The following is a 15,140-nucleotide window of genomic DNA, read 5'->3' as shown; positions in this document are numbered from 1 at the left end:
GAAAAGAAAATCTGCTCGGTCTTATTCGACCGACGGGGTTAAAAAGAAGGTGAGATCCACCGGGTGCTGATCCGGTGTATCTTCCCTGAACAGTCCTTGGCTTCCCATGCATAGGGATTTTTGGGAGTAGCTAGCACCATTGGTACCGTCCCAATTTGAGGCATTTTCACTAGCACAGGTTGCCCAGAGTGAAATCTTCCGGGGTATTTTCCCGGTTCATTGGGAGCCTTTGGAGAGATAATATTGGCACATACACAGAAAGCTTTCATTTTAGGACAGCCGTCTCCACTCCATCTGTTATTTAATTGATAGATGGCATCGTCCAATCGCAAATGCCAACCAGGTTCATGAGTTTTTGCAAAACGCTTAACCAATCCATTGGTGCGTTCAACAATGCCATTAGCCTGGGAATAATAGGGAGTATGAAATACCCATCGAATCCCTTCTTCTTTGGCCCAATCTTGTACCACCAAAGCGGTAAAGTGTGAACCGTTATCACTTTGGATTTCCTCGGGAAGGGGAAGTGTGCTGAACCACCCTTTTAGGCCTTTCACTGTGTTGTCCCCGGTAGCTGATTTGAAACTGCTGGCCATACTGAGGCTGGAGATAATCTCCACTCCTACCAGGACATATCTTTTCCCACCTGATAATCTCAAGGGCCCAATATAATCAATCTGCCATGAATGCCACAACGTTTTCTTGTCCCAAATGTGTAAGGGAGGCGCCTTACTCGGATGATCTTTGCTGAGTCGTAGGCGACATTGTGAACAGGCAGTTACTATTTGTTCGCACAGCTTAACCGACACAGGCCACCCCCGGGCTAGACCTTCCTGATACAGGTCAGCACGGCCTGTGTGGCCACGCTTAACATGTAACCATTCAAGTAAGCGTTCCCATTCCCGACCATCATCTACAATGTCAATTTGCTGTAGCCGTGTGAGGCTATCTACCTGTTGGTTGAATTGAGCAGTGATCGAGTTCGAACAATCATGGCCTTTTACCCAACCAATGTGCAATGTTCTCTGTCCTCCTATTTCTAACAGTTGCTTCCAACTGTCTGTCTCCCTGTCCTGGTTCTGGTGGGGATAGGGTTAACTTTTCCTGGTATTCCATGCCATGTGAGCCACGCCCACCCTGAGCTGCCGGGGGAGGGGGCAGGAAGTTGCTGCTTAAAAGCGGGCTGGGGCGGCCCGGGTCTGGCCGGCGAGCGGCGGCGAGCGGCGGGGGAGCGGCGGTTCCGTAATCGCGTTTGTATATTCCCCTATCCGTGTTGTTGTTGTTTGCCTGTTCCCTTTGCTGTTCTATTAAACTGCCTTTGTCTCAACCCAAGAGTCTTGCCTTTTCTTACGATTCTTCCTGTGTTTGGAAGTCACGAGCGAGCGGCACGTGGTTCTTTGTTGCCGTCTGAGGCTAAACCACGACAGTCCTTTTTGGCGCCCAACGTGGGGCTCGAAGGGTTGAGATAACGACAGAATCCAACTAGAACGTGGAAAAAACGGTTTTGGTTTTTTTTTTGTATGCATTTATTTTATTAGGTAAGTAGTCACTGGTCATCATGTTGCTTGGTTTGTTCTCATGGCTGTGTTACATAAATTCCTATATGGCTTATGTACTCCCTGCGATGCTGTTTACCATGTCTGGAACAGGGATGAGGATTATCATTCTGCTGTCCTGTGCGATATCTGTTTATGATATGATAACATCACTGTTCAGACGGCTATTTTGGGGTGTTTATGTGGTTTTGCTGTCCTGTCCGTACATTGGACACCGTCTCTCAGAATTTGTTAATAATTTCCCCAGCCCTTTTGCCTCCCTTTTCTCCTTCGGGTCAGGTATGACAGCTTTTGAGAATTTTGAATATCCTTGGGATACTCAAACTAGCGTGTTCCTAGTGCTATGTCTCCTGAATACGTTCCAGGTCTTGTTTAGGGTTAAGCGACTATTTAAGACTACCACCCGGAGATCTGCTCCGAGGCTGGATAGTCAGGGGTGGCATGGCATGTGGGAGAGCATGGGCAGGTACCTAGAGAACTACTCACCTCCAATGGTCTGGGACTTTACCCCTGAACAATTACAGGACCCTGATAAAGTGGTAGAATATTTGAAGGGAAAATGCTGTGGCTATTCTAGAGAGGCACAACTCACCGCGCTGTGCTGGGCCCTGGCCAGTATCTACCAGGCACTGCTCAGAATTATGCAGCACCCTCAAGGGGAAGAGATGGAAACCAGACCTGCAGCCCCTGCGGCGGCCCCTGCGGCTGCTGCAGCCCCTGCTGCAGCCCCTGCGGCGGCCCCTGCGGCTGCTGAAGCCCCTGCTGCAGCCCCTGCGGCGGCCCCTGCGGCTGCTGCAATCCTTGCGACAGACACTGCGGCTACTGCAACCCCCGTGGTAGCCACTGCCACTGAACCAGGGAACCAACCCATGCCAGTATCAGTTGCCCCCATACAGAAGAAGAAGTACACAAAGAAATCAGTTCGCTTAGTAAGAGATGATGATGAACCAGGGCCATCACGAGAGCAGGAGGAAGAGGCAGAACCAGAGATAATTACTCGATCCCTATCCTTGAGTGAGCTGCGGGATATGCGAAAAGATTTCAGCCGACTTTCAGGCGAGCGCATTGTCACCTGGCTGCTCCGGTGCTGGGATAATGGGGCCAGTAGCCTGGAATTAGAGGGTAGGGAGGCCAGGCAGCTGGGATCCCTGTCTAGGGAAGGGGGCATTGACAAGGCGATCGGGAAAAAGACCCAAGCCCTCAGCCTCTGGAAACGACTCCTGTTAGGCGTGAGGGAGAGGTACCCCTTCAGCGAGGATGTTGTATGTCAGCCAAGCAAGTGGACTACCATGGAAAGAGGTATCCAGTACCTGAGAGAATTAGCCGTGCGGGAGATGATTTATTATGACTTGGACAATGCAGACTTACCCACAGACCCTGATGAGGTGCGATGCACAAGGCCCCTGTGGCGGAAGTTTGTACGGAGCGCACCATCGTCATATGCCAACTCCCTGGCAGTAATGGAATGGAAAGGTGAAGAGGGACCAACGGTGGATGAGGTAGCTGGCCGGCTCCGGCGATATGAAGAAAGTCTCTCTTCCCCCCTTGTCTCAGCTGTGGAGAAACTGTCGCGGAAGGTCCAGCAACTTGAAGAGAATATGTCCTACTCCCCACCTGCACGGGCCAGCATCTCAGCTATTAGAAGCAGGCATTTCCCCACTCAAGAGAGAGAGTACAGAGGGTACACACCACGAGGCACCCTGTGGTTCTACCTGCGGGACCACGGAGAGGACATGAGGAAGTGGGACGGACAACCTACTTCGATCCTGCGGACACGGGTACAGGAGTTGCAAGGAAGGACAACCACAAAAGGGGATCCCTCCAGGAAAAGTGCCGCCCCAGTTTCCAGTGGGCCGTTCCCCTGACAAAGCAGAAGGCCTGATCTTGCTTCTGATCCTCTTGAAGGAACTTCCAAGTCATTTATGCAAGAAGTGAGTAATGGATACTATGACCAGTATTAGGGGGGCCCTGCCTCCGGCCAGGTGGAGGAAAGGGACAACCGGGTTTATTGGACGGTGTGGATTCGATGGCCTGGCACATCAGACCCACAGGAGTATAAGGCTCTAGTGGACACGGGTGCGCAGTGTACTTTAATACCATCAAGCTATAGAGGGGCAGAACCCATTTGTATTTCTGGGGTGACAGGGGGATCCCAAGAGTTGACTGTACTGGAGGCAGAAGTGAGCCTAACTGGGAATGAGTGGCAAAAGCATCCCATTGTGACTGGCCCAGAGGCTCCATGCATCCTTGGTATAGATTACCTCAGGAGAGGGTATTTTAAGGACCCAAAAGGGTACCGCTGGGCCTTTGGCATAGCTGCTTTGGAGACAGAGGAAGTTAAACAGTTGTCTGCCTTGCCTGGTCTCTCGGAGGATTCTTCTGTTGTGGGGTTGTTGAGGGTCAAAGAACAACAGGTGCCGATTGCTACCACAACGGTGCATCGGCGGCAGTATCGCACTAACCGAGACTCTCTGATTCCCATCCATGAGCTGATTCGTCAACTAGAGGTTCAAGGAGTGATCAGCAAGACTCGCTCACCCTTTAACAGTCCCATATGGCCAGTGCGAAAATCTAATGGAGAGTGGAGGCTAACTGTAGACTATCGTGGTCTGAATGAAGTCATGCCACCGCTGAGTGCTGCTGTGCCGGACATGCTAGAACTCCAGTACGAACTGGAGTCCAAGGCAGCCAAGTGGTATGCCACGATTGATATAGCGAATGCATTCTTCTCAATCCCTTTGGCAGCAGAGTGCAGGCCACAGTTTGCTTTCACTTGGAGGGGCATCCAATACACCTGGAATCGACTGCCCCAGGGGTGGAAACACAGCCCCACCATTTGCCATGGACTGATCCAGACTGCACTGGAACAGGGTGAAGCTCCAGAACATCTGCAGTACACTGATGACATCATTGTATGGGGAAACACAGCAGAAGAAGTTTTTGAGAAAGGGAGTAAAATAGTCCAAATCCTTCTGAACGCTGGTTTTGCTATAAAGCGAAGTAAGGTCAAGGGACCTGCGCAGGAGATCCAGTTTTTAGGAATAAAATGGCAAGATGGACGCCGTCAGATCCCAATGGATGTGATCAACAAAATAGCAGCTATGTCTCCACCAACTAGTAAAAAGGAAACACAGGCTTTCTTAGGTATTGTGGGTTTTTGGAGAATGCATATCCCAGATTACAGTCAAATTGTAAGCCCTCTGTATCAAGTAACCCGGAAGAAGAACGATTTTAAATGGGGTCCTGAGCAACGACAAGCTTTTGAACAAATCAAACAGGAAATAGTCCATGCAGTGGCCCTGGGGCCAGTCCGGGCAGGACAAGATGTTAAAAATGTGCTCTACACTGCAGCCGGGGAGAACAGCCCTACCTGGAGCCTCTGGCAGAAAGCACCAGGGGAGACTCGAGGTCGACCCCTAGGGTTTTGGAGTCGTGGATACAGAGGATCCGAAGCCCGCTACACTCCAACAGAAAAAGAGATATTGGCAGCATATGAAGGGGTTCGAGCTGCTTCAGAAGTAGTTGATACAGAAGCACAGCTCCTCTTAGCACCTCGACTGCCGGTGCTGGGTTGGATGTTCAAAGAAAGGGTCCCCACCACACATCATGCAACCGATGCTACATGGAGTAAGTGGATTGCACTGATCACGCAGCGAACTCGAATGGGAAACCCCAGTCGCCCAGGAATTCTGGAAGTGATCATGGACTGGCCAGAAGGCAAGGATTTCGGAATGTCACCAGAGGAGGAGGTGACGCGTGCAGAAGAGGCCCCACCATATAATAAACTGCCAGAAAATGAGAAGAAATATGCCCTGTTCACTGATGGGTCCTGCCGTATTGTGGGAAAGCATCGAAAGTGGAAGGCTGCTGTGTGGAGTCCTACACGACGGGTTGCAGAAGCCAGTGAGGGACAGGGTGAATCGAGCCAGTTTGCAGAGGTGAAGGCTATTCAGCTGGCTTTGGACATTGCTGAGCGAGAAAAATGGCCAGTACTTTATCTCTACACTGACTCATGGATGGTGGCAAATGCTCTGTGGGGATGGTTACAGCAGTGGAAGCAGGGCAACTGGCAGCGCAGAGGCAAACCCATCTGGGCTGCTGACCTATGGCAAGATATTGCTGCCCGGATAGAGAATCTGGTTGTGAAAGTACGCCATGTAGATGCCCACGTACCGAAGAATCGGGCCACGGAGGAACATCAGAAGAACCAGCAGGTGGATCGGGCCGCTAGGATTGAAGTGGCTCAGGTGGATCTGGACTGGCAACATAAGGGTGAACTATTCATAGCTCGGTGGGCCCATGACTCCTCAGGCCATCAAGGAAGAGATGCGACATATAGATGGGCTCGTGACCGAGGGGTGGACTTGACCATGGACACTATTGCACAGGTCATCCATGAATGTGAGACATGCGCTGCGATCAAACAAGCCAAGCGTTTGAAGCCTCTTTGGTATGGAGGGCGATGGCTGAAATACAAATATGGGGAGGCCTGGCAGATTGATTATATCACGCTGCCACAAACCCGTCAAGGCAAGCGCTATGTGCTCACAATGGTGGAAGCAACCACTTGATGGCTGGAAACATACCCTGTGCCCCATGCCACTGCCCGGAACACTATCCTGGGCCTTGAAAAGCAAGTCCTGTGGCGACATGGTACCCCAGAGAGAATTGAGTCGGACAACGGGACTCATTTCCGAAACAGCCTCATAGACACCTGGGCCAAAGAGCATGGTATCGAGTGGGTGTATCACATCCCCTATCACGCCCCAGCCTCTGGGAAGATAGAACGATACAATGGACTGTTAAAAACTACACTGAGAGCAATGGGTGGTGGGACTTTCAAACACTGGGATACACATTTAGCAAAAGCTACCTGGCTAGTTAACACCAGGGGATCTAACAATCGGGCTGGCCCTGCCCAATCAAAATTTCCACGTACTGTAGAAGGGGATAAAGTCCCCGTAGTGCACATGAAGAATATGCTAGGGAAGACAGTCTGGGTTAGTCCTGCCTCAGGCAAAGGCAAACCCATCCGTGGGATTGCTTTTGCCCAAGGACCTGGGTGCACTTGGTGGGTGATGCGGAAGGATGGGGAAGTCCGATGTGTACCTCATGGAGATCTGATTTTGGGCGAGAATAGCCAATGAATCAGATTGTGTGCTGTTAATTGCTAAGTAACCCTGTCACTGTATGTCCTCGTTGCTATAATTGCTATCAGTTGTACTACAAGTAAGGCACAGGGATGATGGGATAAGAACTGATCTCAGCAGCTGGCGCCCAGCAGTTTCCTCAAGATCTACATCTTCAGCCCACGGACTGCGTGCATGAGCCACACCAGGTGCACCAGTCACAAGCTCCGAAAAATACAGCATGCAACAGACCAGCACCACCCAGCATCTCACCTGCCCTGAGAGACTGTTCTAACAGATGGAGCCCAAAGCCGTGGATTAAAAGAACTCAACGGACACTTTGGAGGGATGACCCATAAACTAAGGGTATTATATGTGTGTATATATATATATATAACAGGGGAAAGTGGTGGCAATTCATTGGAACCTGCTGGGCATGGCATAGATGGTATGGAATAAGGGGTGGATAATGTCCTGGTTCTGGTGGGGATAGGGTTAACTTTTCCTGGTATTCCATGCCATGTGAGCCACGCCCACCCTGAGCTGCCGGGGGAGGGGGCAGGAAGTTGCTGCTTAAAAGCGGGCTGGGGCGGCCCAGGTCTGGCCAGCGAGCGGCGAGCGGCGGGGGAGCGGCGGTTCCGTAATCGCGTTTGTATATTCCCCTATCCGTGTTGTTGTTGTTTGCCTGTTCCCTTTGCTGTTCTATTAAACTGCCTTTGTCTCAACCCAAGAGTCTTGCCTTTTCTTACGATTCTTCCTGTGTTTGGAAGGCACGAGCGAGCGGCACGTGGTTCTTTGTTGCCATCTGAGGCTAAACCACGACACTCCCAAATCGGGACTCTATTCACCTGCCAATCATTGGCTGCCCAGTGTCCTATCCATTCAGTGGCTCCTTTAAAAACAGCATATGAGTCAGTGTAAATGGAGGTGGCCCCATGTTGTGCAGCTAGTAGGACAGCTCTGAGTTCCCCTACTTGTGCACTACCCTCCCCTGTTTCAATCGCTCTTTCTCCCGTTGCTACTTCCAGTGCTACGGCCTTATATTTCCACTTATTGTTTTCACGGTGAGATGATGCATCAGTAAACCACACTCCTGTAAGATCACTGCCTTCCTTCAAAGGAGGTGCTTCTTGGATCAGAGATGGTCTATTTGGTGGGGATTGGAACAATAGGGCACCATCTATATCCTTTTGGAGCTTGGATACTTTAACACTGCCTTCAGAGACTGGCATGATTTCATTAATGCCTTCTAAATAAGCATACCACTTTTGAACTGTGGGTTTCTGGGCAATGCCAGCTGGTGGTGTTGTCCCTTTACGGACCACATCTAGGAGGCGGAAAGGTCCCCGAATGATCACACTCTGTTCTCTTCTTATCTGCTCTGTTCGTTGCAACGCTCGCACTAGGGACAGTAAACCCTTCTCAAGGTCTGAATATCTGCTCTCAGTATCATTGAAGGAGTGAGAGCTAAATTCTAATGGTCTCTCCGGTCCTGCTGGTCCCTTCTGCCATAAATTACAATGGGAACCATGTTCACTGAACCCCCATTCTACGTGGACAGGGTCAGTTGGATGTATAGGACCAAGCTGTTGGAATAACCTTAGCTCCTTTATTAGTAATTGCAGAGCATTAGTGTGTTGTTCAGTCCACTCCCAGGATTTACCCTTTTTGAGCAAACTATAAAGGGGGCGAGCAATGATGGAAAAGCCAGGGATGTGTTTACGCCAATAACTTAAAGTTCCCAGAACTTGCTGTAACTCCTTCACGCTGGATGGATTCTGTCCATGCTCTATTTTTTCCAGGGTATCCTGAGGGACAGAAGCAGCTCCTTTAATCCACCAGACCCCCAGGAATTTAACTTCCTGTGCAGGTCCCTGACACTTTGAGTCTGGAATTTCCAATCCTAAATCAAGTAATGTTTTTCGGATGTTTTCCATCATGTCTTTTACACTTTCTTGGTTCTCTCCCCCTATTAGGATGTCATCAATATATTGGTATACCGTACATCCCTGTGAAACAGGAATCTCTGATAGCACTTTAGCTAAAGCATTATGGGCAATAGTGGGGGAATGTTTGTATCCTTGTGGAAGTCGGTTAAAGGTATATTGGACTCCTTTCCACGTGAATGCAAACTGCGCTTTGTCCTGCTCAAGGAGGGGAATCATAAAAAACATGTCTTTAACATCTAAGGCAGCCATCCAAGGATGGGCAGCTCCTTGTATCATTGTCACAATTTCCGCGATATTTGGAACTGCGGCGGTGAGGGGTGCAGTGTTGGCATTCAACTTTCGGTAATCTACTGTGAAACGCCATTGCCCGTTTGGTTTCTTTACGGGCCACACCGGTGAATTATAAGGCGAGTGAGTCCTCTTAATGATGTCTCTTTTTTCTAAATCTGATACCACCCCGTCTGCTCCTGCAAGCGCAGCTGCAGGCAGTGGATACTGCCGGACATTAGTGATTTTAGAGGGAGGTAAAGGCATGGAAGTTTCCAATAGACTCAATTTCACTGTGTCTATTACTTTTTCGCATCCTGCAAAACTCCACACAGTTCCATCTGGGAATTTCCACATTCGCCCACGCAGCACGTCAAATCCTAGGAGGTTAGTATGCGAGGCACCCACTAACACTTCCGCCCTGGTCATTCGCTGCTCTCCTGGCAACCAGAGGTTAATTTTTGCAACGGGGCATGTTTTTACCACACCATCAATTCCTGCAAAGTTGACTCTGCGTCTGGTGGGATTTATACCTAGAAGTTGTGCCGTTTCATTAGTGATGGCAGACATTTGGGCTCCGGTATCAATAATAAAGTTTACTGACATCCTCCGGGGTCCGACAGGAATGGCGATAATAGGTTCAGAATCTTTATGAGAGAGCCATTGAATAGCCAGTACCCGCCGGACAGGGTGGCTCACTGCCCTCCCCGGGGATAGGAGTTTTTTGACTGGGACTCTGACAAATCAATCAAATTACGCTCCGGTGCAGAAGGCACAATTTTCTCACAGCTTGGGGATTCTCTGGTTAGACTTTTCTCCCCAGCCGAATTATTCTTTCTAGTTAGAGATTGGACCAGCGTACGGAGATCTCCCGTAGGGACACCGTGCAAGAATTGTCGGGGCACCCCTAATTGTAGGGCTTTACGCCACAACTCATTCCGGTCCTTATCAGGCTTAAACCTTTCCACCGGTTTGGGGTTTTGAGTGTGAGTTCGGACTTGGCGAACCTTTTGGGGGTGTTCGGAGGATTTTTCACTAGTTAGGCTGGCCCAGCCCATTCGGCGCCCATATTGGTCTATTTCCTGTACATATTCATTCCAGGTGGGCATGTAGCGACGCCGGCCCTGCCCATGAGCATCCCAAGCCTCTCGTATACGATCTTGAGTGCAGACAATGAATGGTTTCAGGCAATCGGGAAGACCACGGATGAGAGGGGCTAATCGATCGGGGTCGATAGCGGCTGACATTGGGGATTTCCGAAATTCCTCTCTGTCATACATGGCTTGCAGACAAGCTGCTTTCCGTATCGCCGCAAACAGTTCAGAGTAGCCTGTAGCTCTAATCTCTAATGGCTCTCCCCTCTCTCGCGGATCCATACCACCTGCCCAAAAGGCTGCTCGAGCGGTTAGGGAATAATTATGATCCCCGTCCATTGTAGTTAAAAACACTCCTGGTCCCCAAGAGTCTCCTGCTTCTTCCTCACTCAACATAATTCTATCTCCTCCTTCAGAAGAAACTCGCCACACATACTCAACAGCCGATTCTTCTGGCCGCCTCGAATATTTTTCCCTTATTTTCGCTAACTCTGTTGGTGTCCACGGAATAGTACGCACAGTGTTGCGGACTTCCTCATCATCCTCATCAACTGTGGTTTCAGTTTTAATCAGTGGTCGTAAAGGAAAGACTCGAGATTTCACAGTAAAAGTCCTTCCCTCCTCGTCTTCTTCCTCATCTTCACTATTAGACAAAAAATCTCCGGTCTGGGTTCCAGAATTTGGATAACACATTAATTTACGAATTTGTTGGACTTGGGTCGAGGGCTGCATTTTATCTAAGAGCCCAGCCACCCTTTCCAATAACATTTTAAGTTGGTGATTTTCACTCCCAAGTTGAGCATTCTGGTTTCCTAAACATTCATTCTCACTCACAAGCTTATCGACTTGAGTTCTTAATTTTTCTCCTGTCTCCTTTTGAAAGGCTAGTGATGACTTCAACACCTCATTCTCCGATTTCAGGGTTGCATATTCTACAGCAGAAATCAGATTAGGAGCAGGGGTTTCCCTAGCTTCTTGTTGTGCACGAGATAAACAGGCGCCTAACACCGCACAGATCACACCTTTGCCTTTCCCCGCTCTGAGCTTCTGTGAAGCCCGACACTCTTCAATACGTTCCACCACTTTCTCTTCATCCTTCCAAAATTTATGGGCCCACTCCTTCCCAGCCTGGGAAGGGGCACAATCATATTTTTGCAGCAGTTTATCCATGGCAATCCTGCCGACTACGCCAAAATTCTGTTGCGTGAAAAGGGGCAAAGCGGTTTTGGCAGAAAATAAACCCCCTTGCGTTCTAACACTCCTCACCGAGGTGGGAGGCTAGGTGCGGCTAGGTTTAAATTCTGAGTGATGCCCAATTCAGCACTATCAGTCCAATCGCGTTTAATATGTATTAAACTATGACGATTTGGATACACTAATAGTGGACTGCACCTTCAGTCTAGTCGTGCTCCTGAACTACCACGGCCACCCTCGAGTCTTTCGTTGCGTTCAGTGAGAAACCAAAACGACTAGCTACTTAAAAAAGTGCAGTTTATTTAAACAACAGATATATAGGTTCTTAGGATTGCCGGTGATAAATACACTGTCTGCAAAGCACGTGCAAATGAAAGTATTGCTACATATACAAAACGAGCGACAAAGTTATAAACGATACAGCCTGGCTCTAAATGTAGAAAAGAGAGTCTCTAGAGAAATTTCTAAGTTTCCCGAGGAAGCACTCGGTATAATCTAAGTCTTACCCAAAGGCGTCCCTATGGAGCGGGGAAGAGAGGCTCAGCCCGTCGACTGATCCCAGAAGTCAGTGATGGAATTCTTTGCGATGGTGTCTTCCCTGGGTATACCCCCTCTCTCGGGCTATTTTTATACTATTTGTTATCTTCAAGGTGGAGTTTGAGTGACTTTAGTCATACATACTTTTATCATGATTGGTGTAAATTTCTCTCGCTTCACAATTAAAGGTATAGTTTACGAGAAATTCAGGGCGCAGACTCAAGAAGGAGTGGTCGCACCTTGGAGGCGGGTAGCCTTTGGGATGGAGGTGTGTTTTGGTATTATAATGACATTATAATGAGCAAAGTTCGCACAAAGGACAGCATTTCATCAAAATTTGACAAAATGTTGGCTCTGAGCATCTAGCGGGCAGCTAATTGGCAGCTTATCTGTGTCATGGTATCATCCCATTCCCGTATCCGCTATACATCATAAGGTAAAGCCACGGAATAATTGCATCCCGTCCCGTACCTCATGTAGCTTATCAGGGAACCACAGATGTTGTGTCCTTCATGCCAGCTGCGGCTATTTTCTACCTCAGAAGCCTCTTGATTTTATACTTTTCCTTAATGTGTGAACAATGCTGTACTTTTGTATTCTTTAGCCAATTTAGTATTTATTCCACAAACTTTAATACCTAAATAAAGCTAGTGTATAGCATGCTAAGATGAGTTCTTTATACCGTTTAAAATAACAAAGTATACTGAAACAGGCTAAGGCTTAATGAATGAATACATTACTTAAGATCAAAATGTATAAATTTTTTAATATAAAGCTATGTGTTATTTCACACACTGCTTCAACACTATATCCATACTAATCTTCATAACTGAAGAAACACATGGTTTTTGTCAGGTGTCCATACATTCAACTGAAGGAAAGCTTCATTTAACAGGAGGACTTGATCAAAGTCATTGAGCATTCTTCACAGTACGTATGACTTCCAAGAAATTACAAAGTGAAAAAAATGTGATGACTTTATTGGTTTAATAAAATATTGAATCCTTTACACATCTCCAAGTTTTTATTAAATGTGCAAGATAGTCAATAATTTAACTGACAAGCTGCATCAGAAATAACTTATTAGCTTACATGAAGACATTAAGAATCTGAAAAAAATGCATTCTGAATCCATTACATGGACAAGTGTCCCTCTACTTTAAAGTAAGGGGCATATTTCACTATTACCAGTAACATGTTTTAATGCTTGTACTAGCTAATGAAGATATAAACGATTTCTGTTACATAACAGTATTTTGCATGCTGACTTTGAACTACAGACGACTTAAGTAACTTATTTTAAAATCGGCTTTCAAGGTAGATTAAAAGAATGAAGCACTGGACTAAAAATAGATTAGAAGGATTAACAAGTGGGGTTTTTTTCTCATGCATATCAGGGAGTTTAACTGAGCACAGACTAAACTTCTACATAAACTTACATTTTTGTGAACATTTTTGCTGGTAGAGTTTTTCTAGAGAAGACGTTCTTTTTGACCACCACTGTGCCGGCTGTTAAGACTACCGACGCAGTGAGATCCTGTATCCTGCCCACAGCTGCTTCGCCAGTGCTACCACCTCGAGGGAAGTCGAGGCGAGCGGGCAGATAGCTCTCCAGGAAAGATTTCCCGTCAAACGCAACCGCCCCAAAGAGAGGAAAAACTTCCCCCCAACTCTCTGAGACTAGCAGAGGACGCCGGGAAAAAGGAAACAGGGTCTGTCCCGCCTTTCCACCGTGGGGCCCGAGGGCGGCGGGAGCGCACCAAAGCCCCATCAGCCCTGGCCGCTGAGCATACCTGCTGGTCTCTAGGAACGAGTACCGCTCAGGCAGGATCTGGAGACAACGCTGGAAAAAACACACATGCCGTTCTTTCAGAAAGTCCAGCCGCCCCACCTCCCCCAAGTTCAGCGCCAGCCGCGCTACCGCCATCTTACTCCCGCCTGTGGCCGGCCCGCACAACCTGTGTCATATGCGGCTGCCGCGGGACACAACCAGCTGCTGGTTCCACCTGCTGGGAGTGAAGCTCTCTTGCAGACTACCCCAGTATAGTCTGCCAGCTATCCCCACAGACCTAGGCTGGACAGCCGCACCTCTCTCAGTGGCTCAGCTCTCTGGGTCCACCTCACCCTGGAAGGACGGGGAGGGGGAGAGAGTAACTGCTTACTTCGTAACGGCACGTTGTCAGCCTGCGAGAGCTCCCAGTCAGCTCAATACGTGCCCGAGATACTATTAGGTAAAATGACTACGTGTTGGTTTATTACATCTGGTGATATCCTGCAGGTAAATCCAGTAACTTGAACTAATTATTCGTGTCTCAGGAAATAAGTTACCGTGTAGCAGATTGCATACAAGACTTCCATCAGTGTTCATAAGGGTTAATAGTGTTACCAAAGACAGGCCTCCGCTTTGTTTCTAAAATAATTGTTTCTTACTAACCTTCTTACCGTGTGAAAAAATAGCTAATTACTGACCTTCTTACTGTGTGAGAAAATAGACACTGAGCTGATGTTACAGATAGTGATAATGAGGAGACAATCAAAAGTTTTTAATCACCAAGGATGGGATAACAAGAAGTAGTTAATCACTTCAAGGTTCTTTTATGCATCAAGTATGTACTCCTATACCAATTAGGATAGAGCTGTGGCTACTTCAAGGAACATCCTTATCATCCTCAAGAAGTTGGCAAACTTACAGAGAACCTTTACTGTCCTGAGATGACTCAATACCTTAAAAGGATAACGTGAGGAAGGGTCTCCTTACCCAAATGACCACTGAGACGCTCACGCCTGCGCAGAAGTGTTTTGCTGATGCAGCAAGATTTGATACGCATGTGCAAAAAGGCTATTCAGTCATCCTAATGAATATGTAAGCCTAGGTGGCGTTATGTATTAGGTAGGCGGAATTATGAGAATCTTTTGTGTATAAATAATGGGTGAATATCCCCGGTAAGGTGTGCTAGATTTGTGGGTTTTCCCCCTAGCACCTGACATTGAATAAAGTAATATCTCCTCTCTAAACTACTTTTGGTTTCGAGGGGTTTTATTTCAGGTAACAATAGGAGCAAATAAAATCAGGGTTACTATTTCTCATATACCAATCTGAAATTCAAGGAGTATAAAAAAAAGCTGATCCTAGTGAAGAACTTTTAATACAAACAGAAATCTATGTCATAATGAAAACACTAATAATATAACAAAAAACATTCAAATACAACACTCACAAAATAGAAAGGTAATATATGTCATTGGATCGAGCAAATTTTGTGAAAACTCCTGAAGACAGTTGGACACTTCATATGCAAGAAAAATCCTGTAAAAATAATAGGCAGATGCCTATAAAAAAAGTTTATAAATAACTATTTTTATAATGGTATGTGTCCATTGTTCTCCTCCTTAACTATAAGGAATATGTAAAAGTGG

General features: G+C 47.5%; 1 protein-coding gene across 1 annotated transcript in view; it reads right to left on the bottom strand.

Annotated features, from left to right (window-relative positions):
- The window catches only part of LOC128902113 (geranylgeranyl transferase type-1 subunit beta-like), a 63,300-nt gene extending 49,651 nt beyond the window's left edge, over nt 1-13,649 (bottom strand). The window contains 1 exon segment of the mRNA XM_054184503.1: nt 13,517-13,649. The gene's annotated coding sequence lies outside the window, so the exon portion shown is untranslated.
- Between the last annotated feature and the right edge of the window lie 1,491 nt (nt 13,650-15,140).

The sequence above is a fragment of the Rissa tridactyla genome, chromosome W (assembly GCF_028500815.1).
Source record: "Rissa tridactyla isolate bRisTri1 chromosome W, bRisTri1.patW.cur.20221130, whole genome shotgun sequence".
In the NCBI taxonomy this organism is placed as follows: Eukaryota; Metazoa; Chordata; class Aves; order Charadriiformes; family Laridae; genus Rissa; species Rissa tridactyla.
The sequence above is the reverse complement of the archived record's forward strand: the minus strand, read 5'-3'. Positions and strand labels throughout refer to the sequence as shown.